This window comes from Etheostoma cragini, chromosome 6, assembly GCF_013103735.1.
Source record: "Etheostoma cragini isolate CJK2018 chromosome 6, CSU_Ecrag_1.0, whole genome shotgun sequence".
Classification (NCBI taxonomy): domain Eukaryota; kingdom Metazoa; phylum Chordata; class Actinopteri; order Perciformes; family Percidae; genus Etheostoma; species Etheostoma cragini.
The window spans coordinates 1,410,851-1,427,550 of record NC_048412.1 but is presented as its reverse complement, the minus strand read 5'-3'; the positions used below and the strand labels follow the sequence as shown (position 1 = coordinate 1,427,550).

Here is a 16,700-nt window from a genome sequence, read left to right as displayed (position 1 = left end):
TTAGGGACCACTAAGGTCTATATAAAAGAGGCTTCAGATACAGTATTAGGGGACCACTAAGGTCTATATAAAAGAGACATCAGATACAGTATAAGGGGACCACTAGAGTCTATATAAAGAGACTTCAGATACAGTATTAGGGGACCACTAAGGTCTATATAAAGAGACTTCAGATACAGTATTAGGGGACCACTAAGGTCTATATAAAGAGACTTCAGATACAGTATTAGGGACCACTAAGGTCTATATGAGAGAGACTTCTTTTAGAAGCTTTAAGTCCAAAGAAGACAAATAAGGGTAACAGGAAGGCGGACTTTGCTCATTGGTTTATGCCAGCATGGATTTCTTGCTACATCTGGCTTTCCTCTGTTGCCAGGTTGGAAACACCCGGCCAAGACCGGAAAACCCCGCCACGGATGCAATTACACCATATCGATTCTGGTTGAAGAACAGCCTCTTTAATCACTACTATTCCCCTCTGCCAACACCGCCAACACACACATGCACACACATAAACTAAAGATGATAAACGGCAATGTTTTCCCATCTTAAAATGATTCTGTACTGCTGCAGGGACCCCATTGCACCACAGGGATCTCTTAAGATGTATCTTATCTTAGAGTTCTCATGAAGTAATAGAAAAGGTAGACAGTAACACAGTGGGCAGGCCCGGGCTAATGCAACCATCTCCAGAGAAGTACATACTGATGACATTGGCTTGAAGGATGACAAGCCATGGAAGCTACTTACATGCTCTGCTAACTCCCTGCTATCAGCCATATTAACAGGGCCCAGTTGAGGCTTACCCACTGTGTGAAACACATTTCCATTACACTGAGACAAAGCAGGGCTATCGGCTTGCCCGGGCTCATCATTCTGGGCTCGAGACGCTAATGAGACGATACACCAGAGGAGAGACTGGAAAAAACACCTCATCCTCCTCCCATTCACACTTACTGGAGCGCACAAGCCTTTGTTTCAGGGTTTTTGAATGGCAGATGTAGACGTAGGTGTTTGTGTTTTGTGTGTGTGTGTGTGTGTGTGTGTGTGTAGCAGGTGCGTACTCTAACACAACAGCTTTTGTGTGAAGCCTTGGTCACTGCCTGCCTGCAGAGATTTGAACTTTAGATGGCTGAAAGGAAAGGAAGAACAATAATGACAGAAAACAGAAGATGTGATTGAGGGGTAAGCTGCCATGTCAGTGAGTTATTATTTTAGTAGCAGCCTTATGTCTCATACTGTTGTTATGGCTCATGTAGTGGAGCGCTGGGCATGGTTTTTTATGGCTCAGATTGGACCTTTAGGGGAGGGACTACGCCAACAGTAAGCATGACTCATGATTGGTACAGTGAAAGCAAAGATTCTGTGGTTCCTAAATCTATGCACTTTCCTTTTATTTCTGACAACTTGATTAACAAAAAGGTTTTTAAAAAAGTACAGTAGCTCAGTCAGTGTGGAATTGGGTCGGGAACCTGAGGGTCGCAGGTTCAAGTCCCAGTACAGACCAAAGTACAGACATGTGGAATGGTAGCTGGAGAGATGCCAATTGTCAAAATGTCATCCGGACCAGCTTAGTCTCATTCTCAAGTTAAATACAACATGGAATAGAGAGGAGACGGTAATTCCTGTTAGCTGCTAAGTTAGCCTTTAGTAGCTGTGCTTCTTTCTACTACCAGTTAGCTTAGCTGACCTAACAGCTTATCAGAGCGCTGTCACTGGATTTTGGGGCGACAGGCGCTCAGTCTGTGGGGACTTGACTTGGTAACTGGAGGGTTGCTGGTTGAAGTCCCTCCACGGACCAAGTACCGAGTGTGGACTGGTAGCTGGAGAGGTGCCGGTTCACCTCATTGAGCAAAGCACCGAACCCCCAACCGCGGGATTAATAAAGTGTACTTTCTTGGCAGTCTTGTAGTACTCAAGATCAATCTTGGTCTCAAAAACAACAAGGTCTCGGTCTCGGTACTATGTCTTGTCTCAGTCTCAGACAAAGAGGACTCTGGGTTTTATTTTAAGACTGATCAAGACCATGACTGCCTTTTGATTATTCTATCAAGGTAATTCTCATGATACACTTATGGATATGAAAGAGGTGAAAGAAGAAGAATTTTAACTTGTTTTCAGCAGGTGTTTTGATGGGAATCTGGATCTTTCAGATCAATTTGCCTATGGTTAGCATTTTCCACATTTTATCGTGGCATGCGGTGCTGGACTCGCACTTATCTGGTCTCGGTCTTGACTCGGTTTCAACCCTTCAGAGTCCCGGTCATGTCTCGGTCTTGATACACTCTGGTCTTGGTCTCGGTATTGGTGGTCTTGACTGCTGCTTTAACCCCCCGCCACCTTACTCTTCTGTTCCCATTACTCTTTTCCTGTTCTTTTAACTTTGTCTGGTTGGATGCAGAAAAAAAGAAAAAATTAAATCCCCAACGCCAACATTTTTATTTCTAAAAAAGGGTAATCACAGGAGACACAAATTGGCACTAAATAATAACTGGACTCTAGTATGAGGCAATGCATTACCGCAAATACAATTCTCTTTCTAATCATATTTATTTAAAGCCATGCTCCAGCAAATTAGGTTTGTACTTCTATATTGTGATTGAATTATCACAGGGTTGAACTTTTCTCTTGAGCTTTGCTTTTTTGAATCGTGGCACACCAGTTATTGTCACTTTTCATGTAAAACTGAATTTCTTCGAGGAGACTCACCCAAAGAGATCTCTGTTCCATCGGAACCATGTTCAACGGGCATTATGAACTACCTGTACCAAATCTTTGTCTTCAGACACTCGGCAGGTACTTGTTCCCATACCTTGGACTTCGGGCTTGGATTGTGATGAATCTCTACACAGATACACATGAATAGGATGTACTAATCTGTGGGTTTTAATATTTTAGAGGTTATTTTGTGATGGAATACTCTCATTCCTTTTTGGCACACACCAACTTAGTTTCAGATGTCCTTCAGTTCCGTTGGCCTCCTGTCAAAGCCAATGTGACTCCTCACTGCAAGTCACTCTCAGTAAGTGCACAGCAAAAAATAATATGTACGTGCATATTTTTGTTACTTTGCTGCTGTGCTGCTTCATCATTTTGAACACTAACCTTAAGATATTTTAGAATTCTTGTCTCCCATGTGGTGGAATAAGCCAACTGATGCCCCAGATAGCTTCTCTTTGTTACTACATCACCACAGAAACTACTTGGGATGTATCGGAAACTACTTGGGGTGTATCGGAAACTACTCTGGATACATCAGAAACTACTTGGGATATAACATAAACTACTTTGGATATATTAGAATGTGATTCTTATTAAGTTAAGTTGATGAAGCAAGTGGTTCCCCTCAGGTTTCTCTCCAGAAGGTGAAAGTAAATCTGATTATTTGATGGATCTCCTTGGTAAATTAAGTTCTTTTGAACTCTAACATAACTGGACCATGACCCCGCATGGTTTATTCCCCATTATATGCATTGATCACAGTGTTGCTGCTTACATTTGTTTCCATGTGTGTCAGTGGTTCCAACTCCAGATAAGCTTCACAGTTCAACATTATTGACCATTGCCGGCCAGCAGCCTCCCCCCCCAGACTGAAGGAGGTTTCTGAGATCCAGTACTTGGAGGAAAAAGTTCTGGCCAATTAGTGACTCAGCCAGGCCGTTTACTTCCCATTGATTAGTACAGCCGGACTTTGGGATTCTGGAGAATAGAAAGCATCGACATATAAATGACGAAATTGGCTGGCTTCCCGGCACTTCTGGCTTCATGAGAGCGGACAGTCACTCAGGAGAACGGCTGTGCCCTGGTCTCCACCCCACCAACTTCTTTTTCTTTTTTTACCAGCCCTGACAGCCTGTACTCTCACTCATCTTTAAAAACAAAGTCAAACGATACCGTTAAAACACAGAATTGTAATGACAATGCTTCATTAAAACAAAGAAACTCTTCACTTTGTTACAATGCTGGTGGCAAATTTCTCATTCTGTCTCCCTGAAGACAAGGGCTGCCCGGAGATTTATTACAGCGTTTGAATGCATCATTAAGCAGGAAAAGCAACTTGTCATCACTTAAAGGGGCTTTCACATCTCTGCACGGTAATATGCCGCCTCCAGTCATTTCAATGAGGGGAAGTCGGCATATGGGAAGCGGTTTCGATCACGGTGGTAGGGGTAGGAAACGGTTGCAGCCCAAGTGAACACGCACAGATTCTGCTCGTTTGCCCAGAGTTTGCTTCGAGCAGTAACCATTGGGCTAAAGGAACCACTTCTGAAAGCGCTTTCCAACAGCTTTGGGAAAGGTTCTAGCAAATCGGCGGTACCTGTGAAGCTAGTATAAACCAGCTTAAGTCTGGCTTCCAAATTTCTTTTAAGTTACTTTAAAAATCTTGCAATTACAGCATCAATACTTCTATCATGCAATGCACCACATGTATGGTTCTGGGGGTCAAGATAGGAAACAAAGGAGAAGTTAATAGTATTTCATTTTCTATGGGCCATACCATTCATCATTGGTAGTCAGTTATTGATGTTAGCTAGTTCATTTACAGATTGTCTGCAACACACTATGCATTTCATATTTATACAAATCTATAGACTTATATATGACTAGAGGTGTTTTTTGGTATTGCAATTTAATAAGGTTTTATACTGACAGGAGACAGATTCTAAAAACAAAGGTCAAAATCAAAGCAGTAGTGGCCAACATTCCAACATGGATTATACCAGGTCATATTGCCAATAATGCAAAATGAAAGCATCTTATTTGTAACGCCTAGTAAGTGCTTGCTCCACACCCCTATCCGTTTAAAACACGAGCCTTCCATTGAGCATTGTTATAGCCCAAATAGAGACAACCCTGATGACATCATCGGGCGTTTTTCCTCGGACTAGACACAGCTCCCTGCAGTACTCCCCATGGTAAACTGATCATAGTATGTAAAAAGGATGTGTTTCCCTTTGAAAACATGACCTTGAATTGAGATTGATTTGAGGTCATGCAATGCTAAAGATCAAAATATTTTCAATAAAACAAGGACTCCACAGTGGGCTGAATGCTCAACATGCTAACATGCACACAATCACAAATGCTTACCCGGGTCACAATCTTAGTTTAGGGTTTAGCATGTAAACATTAGCATTAAACACATTAAAATATTTAAATATGTACAAGGTGAGGCAGATGGGAATACCATTAGTTTTACAAGTATTTGGTCATAAATCACATTGGGATCTGGGGGGGGGGGCATGAATGGCCGTACCAAATATTATGGCAACCTATTATGTTGAGATATTCCAATCTAGGCCAAAATGGTGGACCAACCAAGAGTTCCATCCATAGACAGCCATTAGGGTGCAGTACCGTGTAGTTCTAAGTGTCTGATGAGGTTTCTGCGTAACAAAATGGCATTAAATGGATGTGGACCACTGGGTTAGTTGGGCATTCACTGCTGACTCATTGTCACAAGTGCCACTTAAGCAAACATCTTCATTTTGTAGCCACTTGATATGATCACACTGTGTGCCCTGGACTCCATCTCTGGAAAAATGCATCTGAATAAAAGCATATTTTGTTAGATACCTGACCTCTCCTTCCAGGAGCCAGCACAGAACATCTGGATTGATGTGATGACAGTTAGTAGTTACCTCTACAGGAGACAAGCAAAACATGCCTTGAACTAACTTTACATCGAGGATAAGATCATAACAAACAGCTGGTATGATTCAGAGGAAGAAAACCTTTGCTTTTAACTATTTTCTTCTTGAATACAGCCCCACAAAGCCAGCCTACATTCTGCCGCTCAGTTTCCACAATGTGACTTTAGTATGGAAAACATCCATTGGTGGTGGTGAGAATCCTAGTTTGAAACCAGACCACTCAGTAGACTTTGGGTGGTAGTGTTTAAATCAGTGGTTCCCAACCGCTTTGGATAAACTGCTCACAGCTCATTGCAACATGTAACCTCTGACAAAAGGTCCTTACAGACTGCCTAACTATATATCTAATGTCAATAACCAGTAGAAAAAAAGTCTGTTCCATGCCCTAAAACTGTCACCAGTGACCCACAGTGCTGTAGTCGAGTTGTAGGGGACACAGGGTTTTCTTTGTCCAATGAGCAAAGTTCACTACTGCAAAGTCCAGCCAATAGGTTCTGGACTTTCAGAAAGTACTACCTCCAGAGCAGGTATGCAACAAACTGTTGCAGAGGATGTAAACTTCTGGTTCTTGATATGGTTTCTGGGTTCCTGGAAAATTCCCTGCAGTTACAAGTAAAGCTAGGCAACATATGAATATTATATCATTATCATAATATGAGACTAGATATTGTCTTAGATTATGGCTATCGTAAAATGGTATAAGTGTTGTCTTTTCCTGGTTTTAAAGGCTGCATTACAGTAAAGGTGTCATTTTCAGTTCTTACCAGACTGTTCACTGTTCTATTATTCGCCTTTACCCACTTAGTTTTATATTCACATTACTGATGATTATTTATCCAAAATATCACTGTCTAACAGTCAACACTACAATATAGTTGCTATATTGATATTGAGGTATTTGGTTAAAAATATCGTGATAATTCATTTTCTCCATATCGCCCAGCCCTAGTCACAAGTCACACATTTTGGAAATCATTGGTTTCATTGGTATGCTTCAAAGAAATTGTGTAGCAGATTTTCAAACTGCACTTAGGAACCCCCCCCATTTCAAATGGCCCAATGTAATATTCCAAATCAGACACTCCAACATTCATGCCAACTTTAAAGAGTAATAGGCCAGCAGTACGGAGATGGGAAAGTAGGCAGGATTTGGTCTTCTTTTTCAAGGAACTATCTTCTCCACACAACACTTATTGCTACTAGTGTGATTCATTGCATCAAGCAAAAAAGGTTTAGTTCTTGGAGAGAGATCAGGGAGACAGTGGGAGGCAACAAGGAGGAGACTATGGTGGCAGGGTTTTGGGCTGCCATTCAAAACAGGTACGGCCGGACGGCAAGTTGTACAACGTTATTTGTGGAGGATTCAGCAACCTTAAAGCTAAGAACTGTCACTAATCTATTAGAAAGCTTAGGTACTTGAAATTGCATGTGTCCCCCACACACACACCTTGCCAGGGCCATGATGAAAGAAGTGGAAATTGTGGGCAGGCGTTGCACGGCTACATATTTGATATAATAAAAACAATATAAAAGAAGATGTCTAAAGCTTTGCTTGTACCTATACCTTGCATTTACTGAGGCTAACTTTGGATTTGCTTCTCAGTTAAGAGGACACTATTGTAGAGTTAGCCCTGTATCCTGACAACACTTATCTGTCTCAAACACGACACCCTGCCACTCCACTCCTCCTGTTTCAGCCCTCCGTCTCCGTCTCTTAAGAGCTGCATATGGCCCTGCAGAAAGCCCTCTTAAGTGTCCGCGAGAAGCTGCCACGGATGGTAAACGGCCTGTCCCCGTCTCTCTTCCTCGTCCTCCCCACAGTGTCCCCATTCCATCCCTCTGGGCTCGGAAAAGACGAGTGTTGCAAATATGCCCAAAGTAGGACGACATATTGGAGAGCGAGCAGGGAAATGCTGCAGCAGAGCATTCCATCCATTAGACCAGTGAACATCAGCTCCCGTTTTCACCACCACAAACGGAAATACTACACATCAGCCCAGAAGGGATGTGTGGCAGTGATGGGGGTTGTTGGTGGAGCTGTGTGTGTGTGTGTGTGCCCCTTTTCCCACTACTTCCTTCCTATCCCTAGAGTCTCTCGTCACATCCTCACACTGAGACTCAGGTGGGCCATCGACTTTCCAGCTGTCTTGCTACATGAGAGCTAATCATCACCCTGAACCTGCACCCCCGCCCCTGCAAACAAATACAACACACAAATACACATCATGCATGCATATCTACAGCTGATGTCGGTCCTATTAAAACACATATACTACCATGCCTGTACATCTGCACATCGCGTGACACAATGTGTTTGGTATGTCTGGGGGGGAATCTTCACGCTCAAAAACACACGCTAACAGAAGCTATGTATCCAAAGCAAAGGGGAAGGGGGGATGGGGGGGGGGAGATAGGCACTAATCTCAGCCTTCCGCTTACCTTCCAGGAGGAAATAGCTCACCTGGGTGCCTCTGAAGAGCAGACAGAACGCATTCAGGCCAACCTCTCTCCCTGCAAACCAGCTCAAAACATCTCCCTCCCTCCCTCTCTCTCTCTCGCTCTTCCCTCTCTTCCACTCCCTTTGCAAGCTGGAAATGATGAGATTGTACTATAATCAGAGGGGGGAGTGAAACCTGAGGCGGCAGAGGCTATTAGGAAGCGGCGTTGTTTCTGGCCGACAGCCCTGAGAGACTGTGAGCTGGTGTCTCAAGAGGGACACAGGGGAGGTTGCGAGGGGTTGAGAACGGGTCCGATGCAGTACGTTAGAGGGAAGAAAGTCTGCAAGGACACCCTGAAACCCTAGAGGACCCCCGCTCAGCTGAGATGGTAGAGCCCGGCTAAGTGTGAGGAAGCAAAACAGTGTGTGCAGCAGCTAGCAGCTAGCAGCTGAGGCTACAGTGATGCAGCTTCGGCACAACTGTGTGTGGATGTGAGCCGAGCTAAGCTACGTGAAGATGAGCTGGTTTTTACTGCCTCACCGGGCTGCTGCAGCACCGCATATGAAATATGAAACCTGGGGGCCTGAGCTGCCCAAAGCACTGAGTAGTGTTGTAAGATTCTACGATAAGAAGGCACTAAACCCTCCTCATCATCTAAGACCTCAATCAGTTAAAATGGGTTTTGTTCCTAAATATGGAGGAGCACCTTATATAACTAGACTCATGCACACGTTGACTGTTTTAAATCTGGGTTTGAATAATATATTTCAACATTTTTTGTTTGTATTGTACTTAATGTATTTTAGCTCTCCTTTTTAAGGTATAACATGCAGTATTTTACTAAAAAAACATTATAGTAAGTCTGAGTGATATGGAGAATATCACAATATTCATGAGAAAATACAGTACTTTGATGTCGATATTGCAACGGTATTCCAGCGTTGAAAGCTGAGGCTTCAAAAAATACTTTTACAATTATATTTGAGATAAACACAAAAAGTCAGAGTATAATGAGAAAGTGGTTAAAGGCTAATACTGTGATTTAACAGCTAGAACAATGACAGCCCTTTACTGTAATGCAGCCTTTAAAACCATTAAAAAGACAACACTTACAATACATATTATTTAGGGTATCCAAAATCTAACACGACATCTAGTCTCATCTCACGAAATCCATAAAGTATCGATATATTGCCCAGCCCTACAATATAGTATAGTGGTCAATGACGAATAAACAGCCATGTTTTCAGCTTTGCTGAATGCATTCATCAGATCATTTGGACATAATGTATTAAGTCAATTCAATGTTTTATTTATTTCTAGTATAAAATCACAACAGAAAGTCATCTCAGGACTCTTTACATAAAGAGTAGGTCTAGACCAGACTCTATAATTTACGAAGACCCAGTACCCTCCAAAAGCATGCATTTGGTGCGACAGCGGTGAAGACCTCAGGTTGGGGTGTGTTGGGGATCTGTCTGTTTTTGGTTATTTGGTTTTTCTAAACCACTAAACCTGGTCCCTGTTCCCTGGCCACAGAGCTGGTAGCTCTGTAGATCTGAGGAGAGCCGGTCAGACCCTCTGTCCTGGCTGACTGGAGGTCAACGGCTTCAGACAGGAAGGCCTCCAAAGACCAACTGCTATCGCAGCGCCCGGTCTCCGCCCTCGGACAGGGAGGCCCCCAAATACATCAAACACATTCTTATAACAGTCTATACATGTATTGCTTTTTATTATTGATCACATAAAGTGATTTAATAAGTCACATAACTTAAAAGAGGGAAACAATGGTTTAGAACCTAAGCTAAGATGCCTCTATTGTGTTTTCTTCGGATGGGCGCAGGTAGGCGGGTGGAGCGAGAGAAAAAAAACTGAGAAAATCTCTGATTATACGTTTGATTTCGATAGTCATAATCAAATCTCATATTGATTCAAAAGCAAAATTGTGACTCCTGAAGTAATACTTTAAAAGCACCACACCAACGATAGAGAATGGAACTTAATGATGACCATTTTAGACCAATAACATGGTCTAAACGTGGTACGGGAGTAGTGTTTGCGTCACAACGAGGATTTTGAGTCCATAACCTGTTTCCTCAATTCATCAGTCCACACGGAAATCATATCCCGCTCTGTCACGCTACAAAATACTAATCATTGGCTGGAGGAGACTTTTCCTTTGTTTGCAGTCCCACTCACTGCTCCATCTTACTCGAGGTCATGGATGACCTTGACTGACAGGCCTGTTGCCACGGGAATCCCACCATGTCTATTGTGTTGTAGTGAGCCAGGAAGGTGTGAAATTCCCAATAAGACTCAGATGGGATCGAAACCCGAGTCCATTTCCAAGCCGCGGCAGACAGCAATCCCTTGAAACCGTAAAAGACTGCAGAGGAGATCATTTCCATGTTGACCACACACACACACACACACACACACACACACACACACACACACACAGACACACACAGACACACACAGACACACACACACACACACACAAATTGCCAGCGAGAATAGTGCAGAATAGTGGGGGGGAAAGCTTGTAGGACATTCATTATTCAGTATTGCACACTCTCATGTAATGTGTACATGCATATTATTTTAACATGTACTGTGAATGGGTGACTAGGGGGACGGGGGGACGGGGTGTTACTGTAGATACAGATCAAAACAGAGTCTGAAATACATTTGTGCAGGAATGTGTCTAGAATCAGGTAGGCCTCCATGCAATGGTGGATTGTAACAAAGTAAATTTTCTTCAAGTACTGTCCTTAAGTACAAATGTTGAGGTACTTGTACTTTACTAACTAGCCAAAAATATGACGGCCTACAAGTCCAGCTGAGATGATGAGACCATCAAACACACCGCTGGTTGGATCCTTTACTCTTTCTACAATCTTAGGGGTTTTCAATACAATACTTTTGCATGTAAAAGAGTATTTTTAACAGTGTGGTATTAGTACTTTTACTTAGGTAAAGAATCTGAATACTTCTTCCAGCGCTGTATCTGCGAAGTGAAAGCATAATCGTCCACATGATTAACACCAAAAGTGTTGCGGATTCAACTGGCTCAAAGTCAGAGAGTGTGTGTACACAGCCAAAGGCCACAGACCGCACATAAAGCAACCACGGAGATGTTGCCTCATTAACCAGTAGCCAGCATGGCAGGAGACTCCGAACGATGCATCAAAGACTCATTTCAGGGGAACTTGGTCCTTGGGGGCTGGTAACACCGAGCTCAGACGTGGAGACACAGCACTGATTGAACAATCACATGCTTTCTTCTTGTGTTCTTGTGTCTGCTCCGACCTAGTCTCGCATGTCCAGACCTTCCTCTGGAGAATGTACTTGCGTGTCCACACAGCACTCCCGGATGGGAGAAAATCCTGCCCTGGTTTATCGGCATTTCTTTAAACCAATCATAATCGTCTCGGACAGCGCAAAGGAACTTGTTTGTGTATGTTCAACAGTAGTTTTAGTCGTGTAACAGAAAACTACGATAGGACAGATAGTCTAGCTAGCTGTCTGGATTTACCCTGCAGAGATCTGAGGACCAGGTAACCATAGTCCTCAGATTGGACAGATAGTCTAGCTAGCTGTCTGGATTTACCCCGCAGAGATCTGAGGACCAGGTAACCATAGTCCTCAGAAATCCACCGGAGGTTAGAACGCCAACACTGAGACAGAGGATGGGGACGGACATCCGGCTGAAAATGATGGACATTTAGCTGAAATGGACCAATCCCAGGTATGAACCGTCGTCGATATAGACACATGGAATATACAGTGCGTAAACACATGTAATGGGAACGTGACACATGAACAGCAGTTGGATGTTCACGCCGACATTAGTGGAGTCCAGACTGAGATCAAAGGGGCCGGGTACGCCTCAGGTGGCGGTTAAAATGAGCCCGGTGTGTCACACATCCCAGCTCACGCTGCAAGCGTGGAATAATTGGCGGTAAACCCTGCACGGGGGGGCAGACACACTGAGACAGAGTGTCACAGAAGCTACAGAGAATACTGGATGAAGGAGTGAGATCCGGCCTGCTGCTGACCTACACTCGTCCTTGTCAATAAAAATAAAAAGAGCCCAAACACATCTAACCGCCACAGACCTCTCGGAGGAATGCACCGATGGACTGACAAGGACAAAAGCGAATAATGCCGCAGAAGGACCACGTCCCCTTAATGCTGCCATGACGGAGAAGAGAATGACCTAGAGAGGATGAAGCCCCCAGCTGCTGTGCTCAGCGCTCCAGCTGTTTACACGCCTTTCACAGTCTGGGTGTGTTTATGTGCGCTTGTGTGTGTGTGCATTAGGGCTGCACGATATGAGCAAAATATGCAATATGGGATGAATGTTGCCATGAGGATATTACTTGCAACAAATACACAGATATTAAAGTGTACTCAGTCTTGCATTTCTGCTGCTTTCAGTATTCTGCTAAAATAATAAGAAATTGCTTTTTTGAATTTAAAACGAATAAAAGGAAATTATGTCCAACAGTGTTTTATTCACCAAGTTGAACTTTGAATGAGATATAAAAAAAGTCCCGCTTAAAAAGAACGAGTTACAGTTTAAAGTGCAGCTTTCTGCTGATATTTTATTTTAACTAACACTAAAATATCTCTGAGTGTCTTTCACGATGTGTATATTGCAGAGATGTAAAAGCATATGATACTGCCTACAATGCTGGTATCAGTAACACTGAGTACTCGAGTGTATGCACTGAACCAATACCACGTAATTTAGACCTGAATAGGATATTTAAAGTACTATATTTATGTTATTTTTCCGTTATAACTGACTGTCAAACTGGATAATAAAAGAAAGTTTGGTGGCGTTCAATATTTTGTTCATGTTAACTTGAGCCAGTCCGAACAACAAATATATAAATCATGTCACATCTATACAGGGATAGTAGTATACAGCTGTTAGTAAATATTAAAGTATTTGACACTCCCGTATTGGTACTCAGTATCAGCCAATACACAAGTTCAGGTATAAGGAAGAAAAAAATGGTATGGGACCATCTCTAGTATATTGTGCCAGTTGATATTGCGTTGATCATGTGCAGCCATTTTGTGCATGTGGACAAATAATACCGTTCACACCCTTGCTTGGCCTGCATTCCCCTTGAACTCAGACAGCACATCTGGTTCTATCGGGATTGTGGATCCCTCCGATGCCCCGGGCTTCTCTCCAGAAGAAAGAGAGTCTCCATGTTCCCCCTCCGTCCCTCTGTCATTGTTATTCTGCAGTGCGCTCCACATTGCCCGCCACCTCTGGGCCTGGCAGATCAATAGAGGAGAGCAGACCAAATCACAACACACACACACACACACACACACACACGCACACACACACACACACACACACACACACACAGCCCAAATAGAACTGCGCATTGGAAAACATTTTGTTCCAATTCATTTAGGGCTAATTCCTAAAACAATAGGTCGGCCTGCAGGAACGTGCCTTCAGACAATTACTCCGTCATAGTGGTGGTGAAACAGCTCATGGGTGTAGTTTTCCCGCCGCGAGGGATGAACCGCGGCTTTGTGCCGCCACCGAGCATCGGAATCAAACAGACGGAGCTACTGCAGCATTTAAAGAAGCGCTATAATCCCCATTCATCACTAAGCACACTGCTCCAGGCCCCTCAGATTAGCGCTTACATTTTACCATAGTGAACCGGCACAAAGTGCCAAAGTCCCCAAAGTGTTCCGTACTATAGAAGTGAGACTTCCAAAGCTGGATTGACCTTAGCTTGACTCTTAACTACATGTAGCCTTGCAGCTTTCATGCCTTGCGTAGAGAGAGGAATGCTTGGCTGCTGGGACACTGATGCTAACAGACTCACACACTGTGTTGAGAGAGATGTCTTACGTAGCCTTGATTGTGGAAATCCGTCTCTGTGCTGAGGTAACAGCTGGAGGAGACACATGTACAGCTCGGTGTGGGTTGCTTTTTTTTGTCAGTGGTGGAAATGATGCCACACAATGAAGGCCCGGCTTGGCCAGCAGATGGCAATGAGCCTCCTACAGGTTGGTGCAGTGAGCCTTCACAGACCTGAGATGGGTCCAGTTCTAGACAGATTTACATCTCTTTTATGTATTTCTCTCCCCGAGACAGTATGTCTCTGCAGCTGTGGCGTTTCTGCACGCATGGAAACTTTTACAAGCAGCATCTCTAATCATTGGTAAATTGTTATAGAAAACACTTAATTAATACAATGCATCATTTAAAAAGCAACGGAGCCCGCAGGGTTAGCCAAGGGCCAGTTGAACAGCCATGGGGGTCTCTAAATAGGAGAAAATCCTTCATTCAGGTGGTCGATGTTGTATATAATTTATGCATAGCCTTTATATTTGTATGTATTTTCATACCAACGTATCTAAATACATGGCCATAATGTGTTTGTAGGCCATATGCTATTATAAATATATAAGCCTATGTATATGTGCGCGTTAAATACAACAAATGTACAACCCTTGTAAATAGAATGAGATTGAAAATTGCAGCGGAACGCATACAGAATGCATTCAGAATGCATACTGAACGACAGACAGCTGATGCAGTGGTGCTGCTCGTCATATTTAATTGACGTCGCTTTTAATGAAGCTGAGGGGCAGAGATGGCTCGTGTTAAATGGAAGTGGCCTCGACTCCTCGGCTCCAATCTCCTGTGGGCGGGACTGAGATGCGAGGAGGGGAATCGAGGATGCCCAATGGGAAAGGTCCTCAGAGTCATATAGGCTATTCAGCATAACACGCGTCCCGATAATAACATGACTTTAGTCCCATGATCCTCTGGTCCACACAGTGTTGCTGCCTGAGGCATCATCATTTGGGAGGATCCCATCTCTGATGGTCCATGAGCAAATACATCAGAGATGATATCACTCCTGACCCACCCTCCAACCGCCCAGAAAGACTTTTAATATCCACTTTAAGTATCTAGAGTCATGACATAAAAACGTAGATGTGTCACTTCACTGCAGATTTTAAGAGTTTAAGAGTTAAGAGTTTTTTCCAACGTTTATCAGAACAGGAAATGGGATTATGAAGCATGGTGGTGAGGTCAGCTCTGTCTGGCTGCCCTGCCTGCAGACCATAACAAGGCCTATTGTGACAGTGGTGTATTATAAGGGAGGCCAGAGTTTATAAGTGAATTATCTGAAGGATGGTACCTCATTTCCACGTATCCCATTCGTTTCCATGGGAGTGGCCGTGCAATGCACTCTGGCAGCGTGGCAGGGATGTTGGAGAAGCGGGGCGCTGAGTCACCCGCTCCTCTTTTGCTCCAAGTTGAATCCATCTACTTCATGTGAATGAGGAGCGTAATGTAAGCAAACGTTAACTCTATCAAGGACTGTAGGTCTAATACTAATTAATGATCATTTATTCGTTTTATTGATCCCCCGGTGGGGAAATGACCAATTACACTCGGTTTTGTTTGAAATCAAGACACATAGGCCTGAAATACACACACATGCTCAGGACCTATTCATGCACAAAACTGCACTAACCTTAACCCCCTAACCCTAACCCCCTAACTCTAACCCTCTAAGTCTAACCCCCTAACCCCCAAACTCTCCATTTGAGAGGGAAGAAGCCTTAAATCCGATGGCTTTGGTATTGATAAACTGCTGAATGACAGAGTTTAACCTTCACCTGGGGCCGTTTGCCGCCTCGTGCAGATAGCAACGCAGCCACTGAGGATGAAAGACATCCTTTGTTGCCAACCCTGATTCAGCGAGGGAAACTGTCAACAAAGCAGCATTCACTGGCTTTCTGCTGCAGATTTTAAAAAAAAAAGAAGAAGAAAAAAAAAATATCATGTGGCCGTCTATGGGCTCATGTGCTGTTGTGGGATGTGCAGAACTGGATTTAATAGTGGTCAGAAATGTATTTTAAAGGCAGAGTGGGACAAGTGTACCAAATCAGTGGTGATGTGTGTCAGTTAGACATCTGATCTTATGCTTTTGTGTAATTATCATTACACATTATATGAATGTGTGTTAGTCTCTACGTCTTGCCTGTGGTGCTTGCAGTGTTTCTCAATGTCATTATGGTTGTTTCCCAAACATTGTTTTTTCTCATCTCTGATGTCATCTAACACACACATCACCCTATAATAGTTTACCAAAAATGTCAAATGTGTTAGCGTAGTGCTTGAAGAACAACATCTTTCTCCCAAAGCAATCCAGATATTTTTGGTAGGATATTAAACACAGGAACATTTATTCCCCAAAAAGACTCCAAACGGCACTCTTTCTTTGAACTGGGGATGGAAAAATTATTAATAAAGCCAGAAGTAGCTTAAAGCCAAAGCTTAGTAGCTTAGCTTTAACACTTGTATGGTATTCAGGTCAAATTGACCCATTTCAAATTTTTACAAGAAAAAAAATGGTATATATATTCTACCTGAAAATCAACGGCCTTACCTTATTTTCTGTGATAAACATGTATTCCTGACTCAATCCAGAAAATTATTCTGGATTTGACCACTGGAAATGAGCATGGCGTTGCATAGTCTGTCCACCAGAGGACGCTCTACAACGTCCCTGTTAGTGATGGTGTTACATAGTCTGTCCAC

At 43.2% G+C, this 16,700-nt stretch overlaps 1 protein-coding gene across 3 annotated transcripts in view; it reads right to left on the bottom strand.

Annotated features, from left to right (window-relative positions):
- cdk14 (cyclin-dependent kinase 14) overlaps window positions 1–16,700 on the bottom strand; it is a 156,964-nt gene that overhangs the window by 115,801 nt on the left and 24,463 nt on the right. The window contains exon 1 of one of the 3 annotated variants that reach the window (XM_034874749.1): window positions 8,116–8,356. The exons of 1 other annotated variant lie outside the window; for it this stretch is intronic. The gene's annotated coding sequence lies outside the window, so the exon portion shown is untranslated. Of the gene's footprint in view, window positions 1–8,093; window positions 8,357–16,700 lie in introns of those variants that run through there. One more of the 3 variants, XM_034874748.1, reaches the window with a different exon arrangement.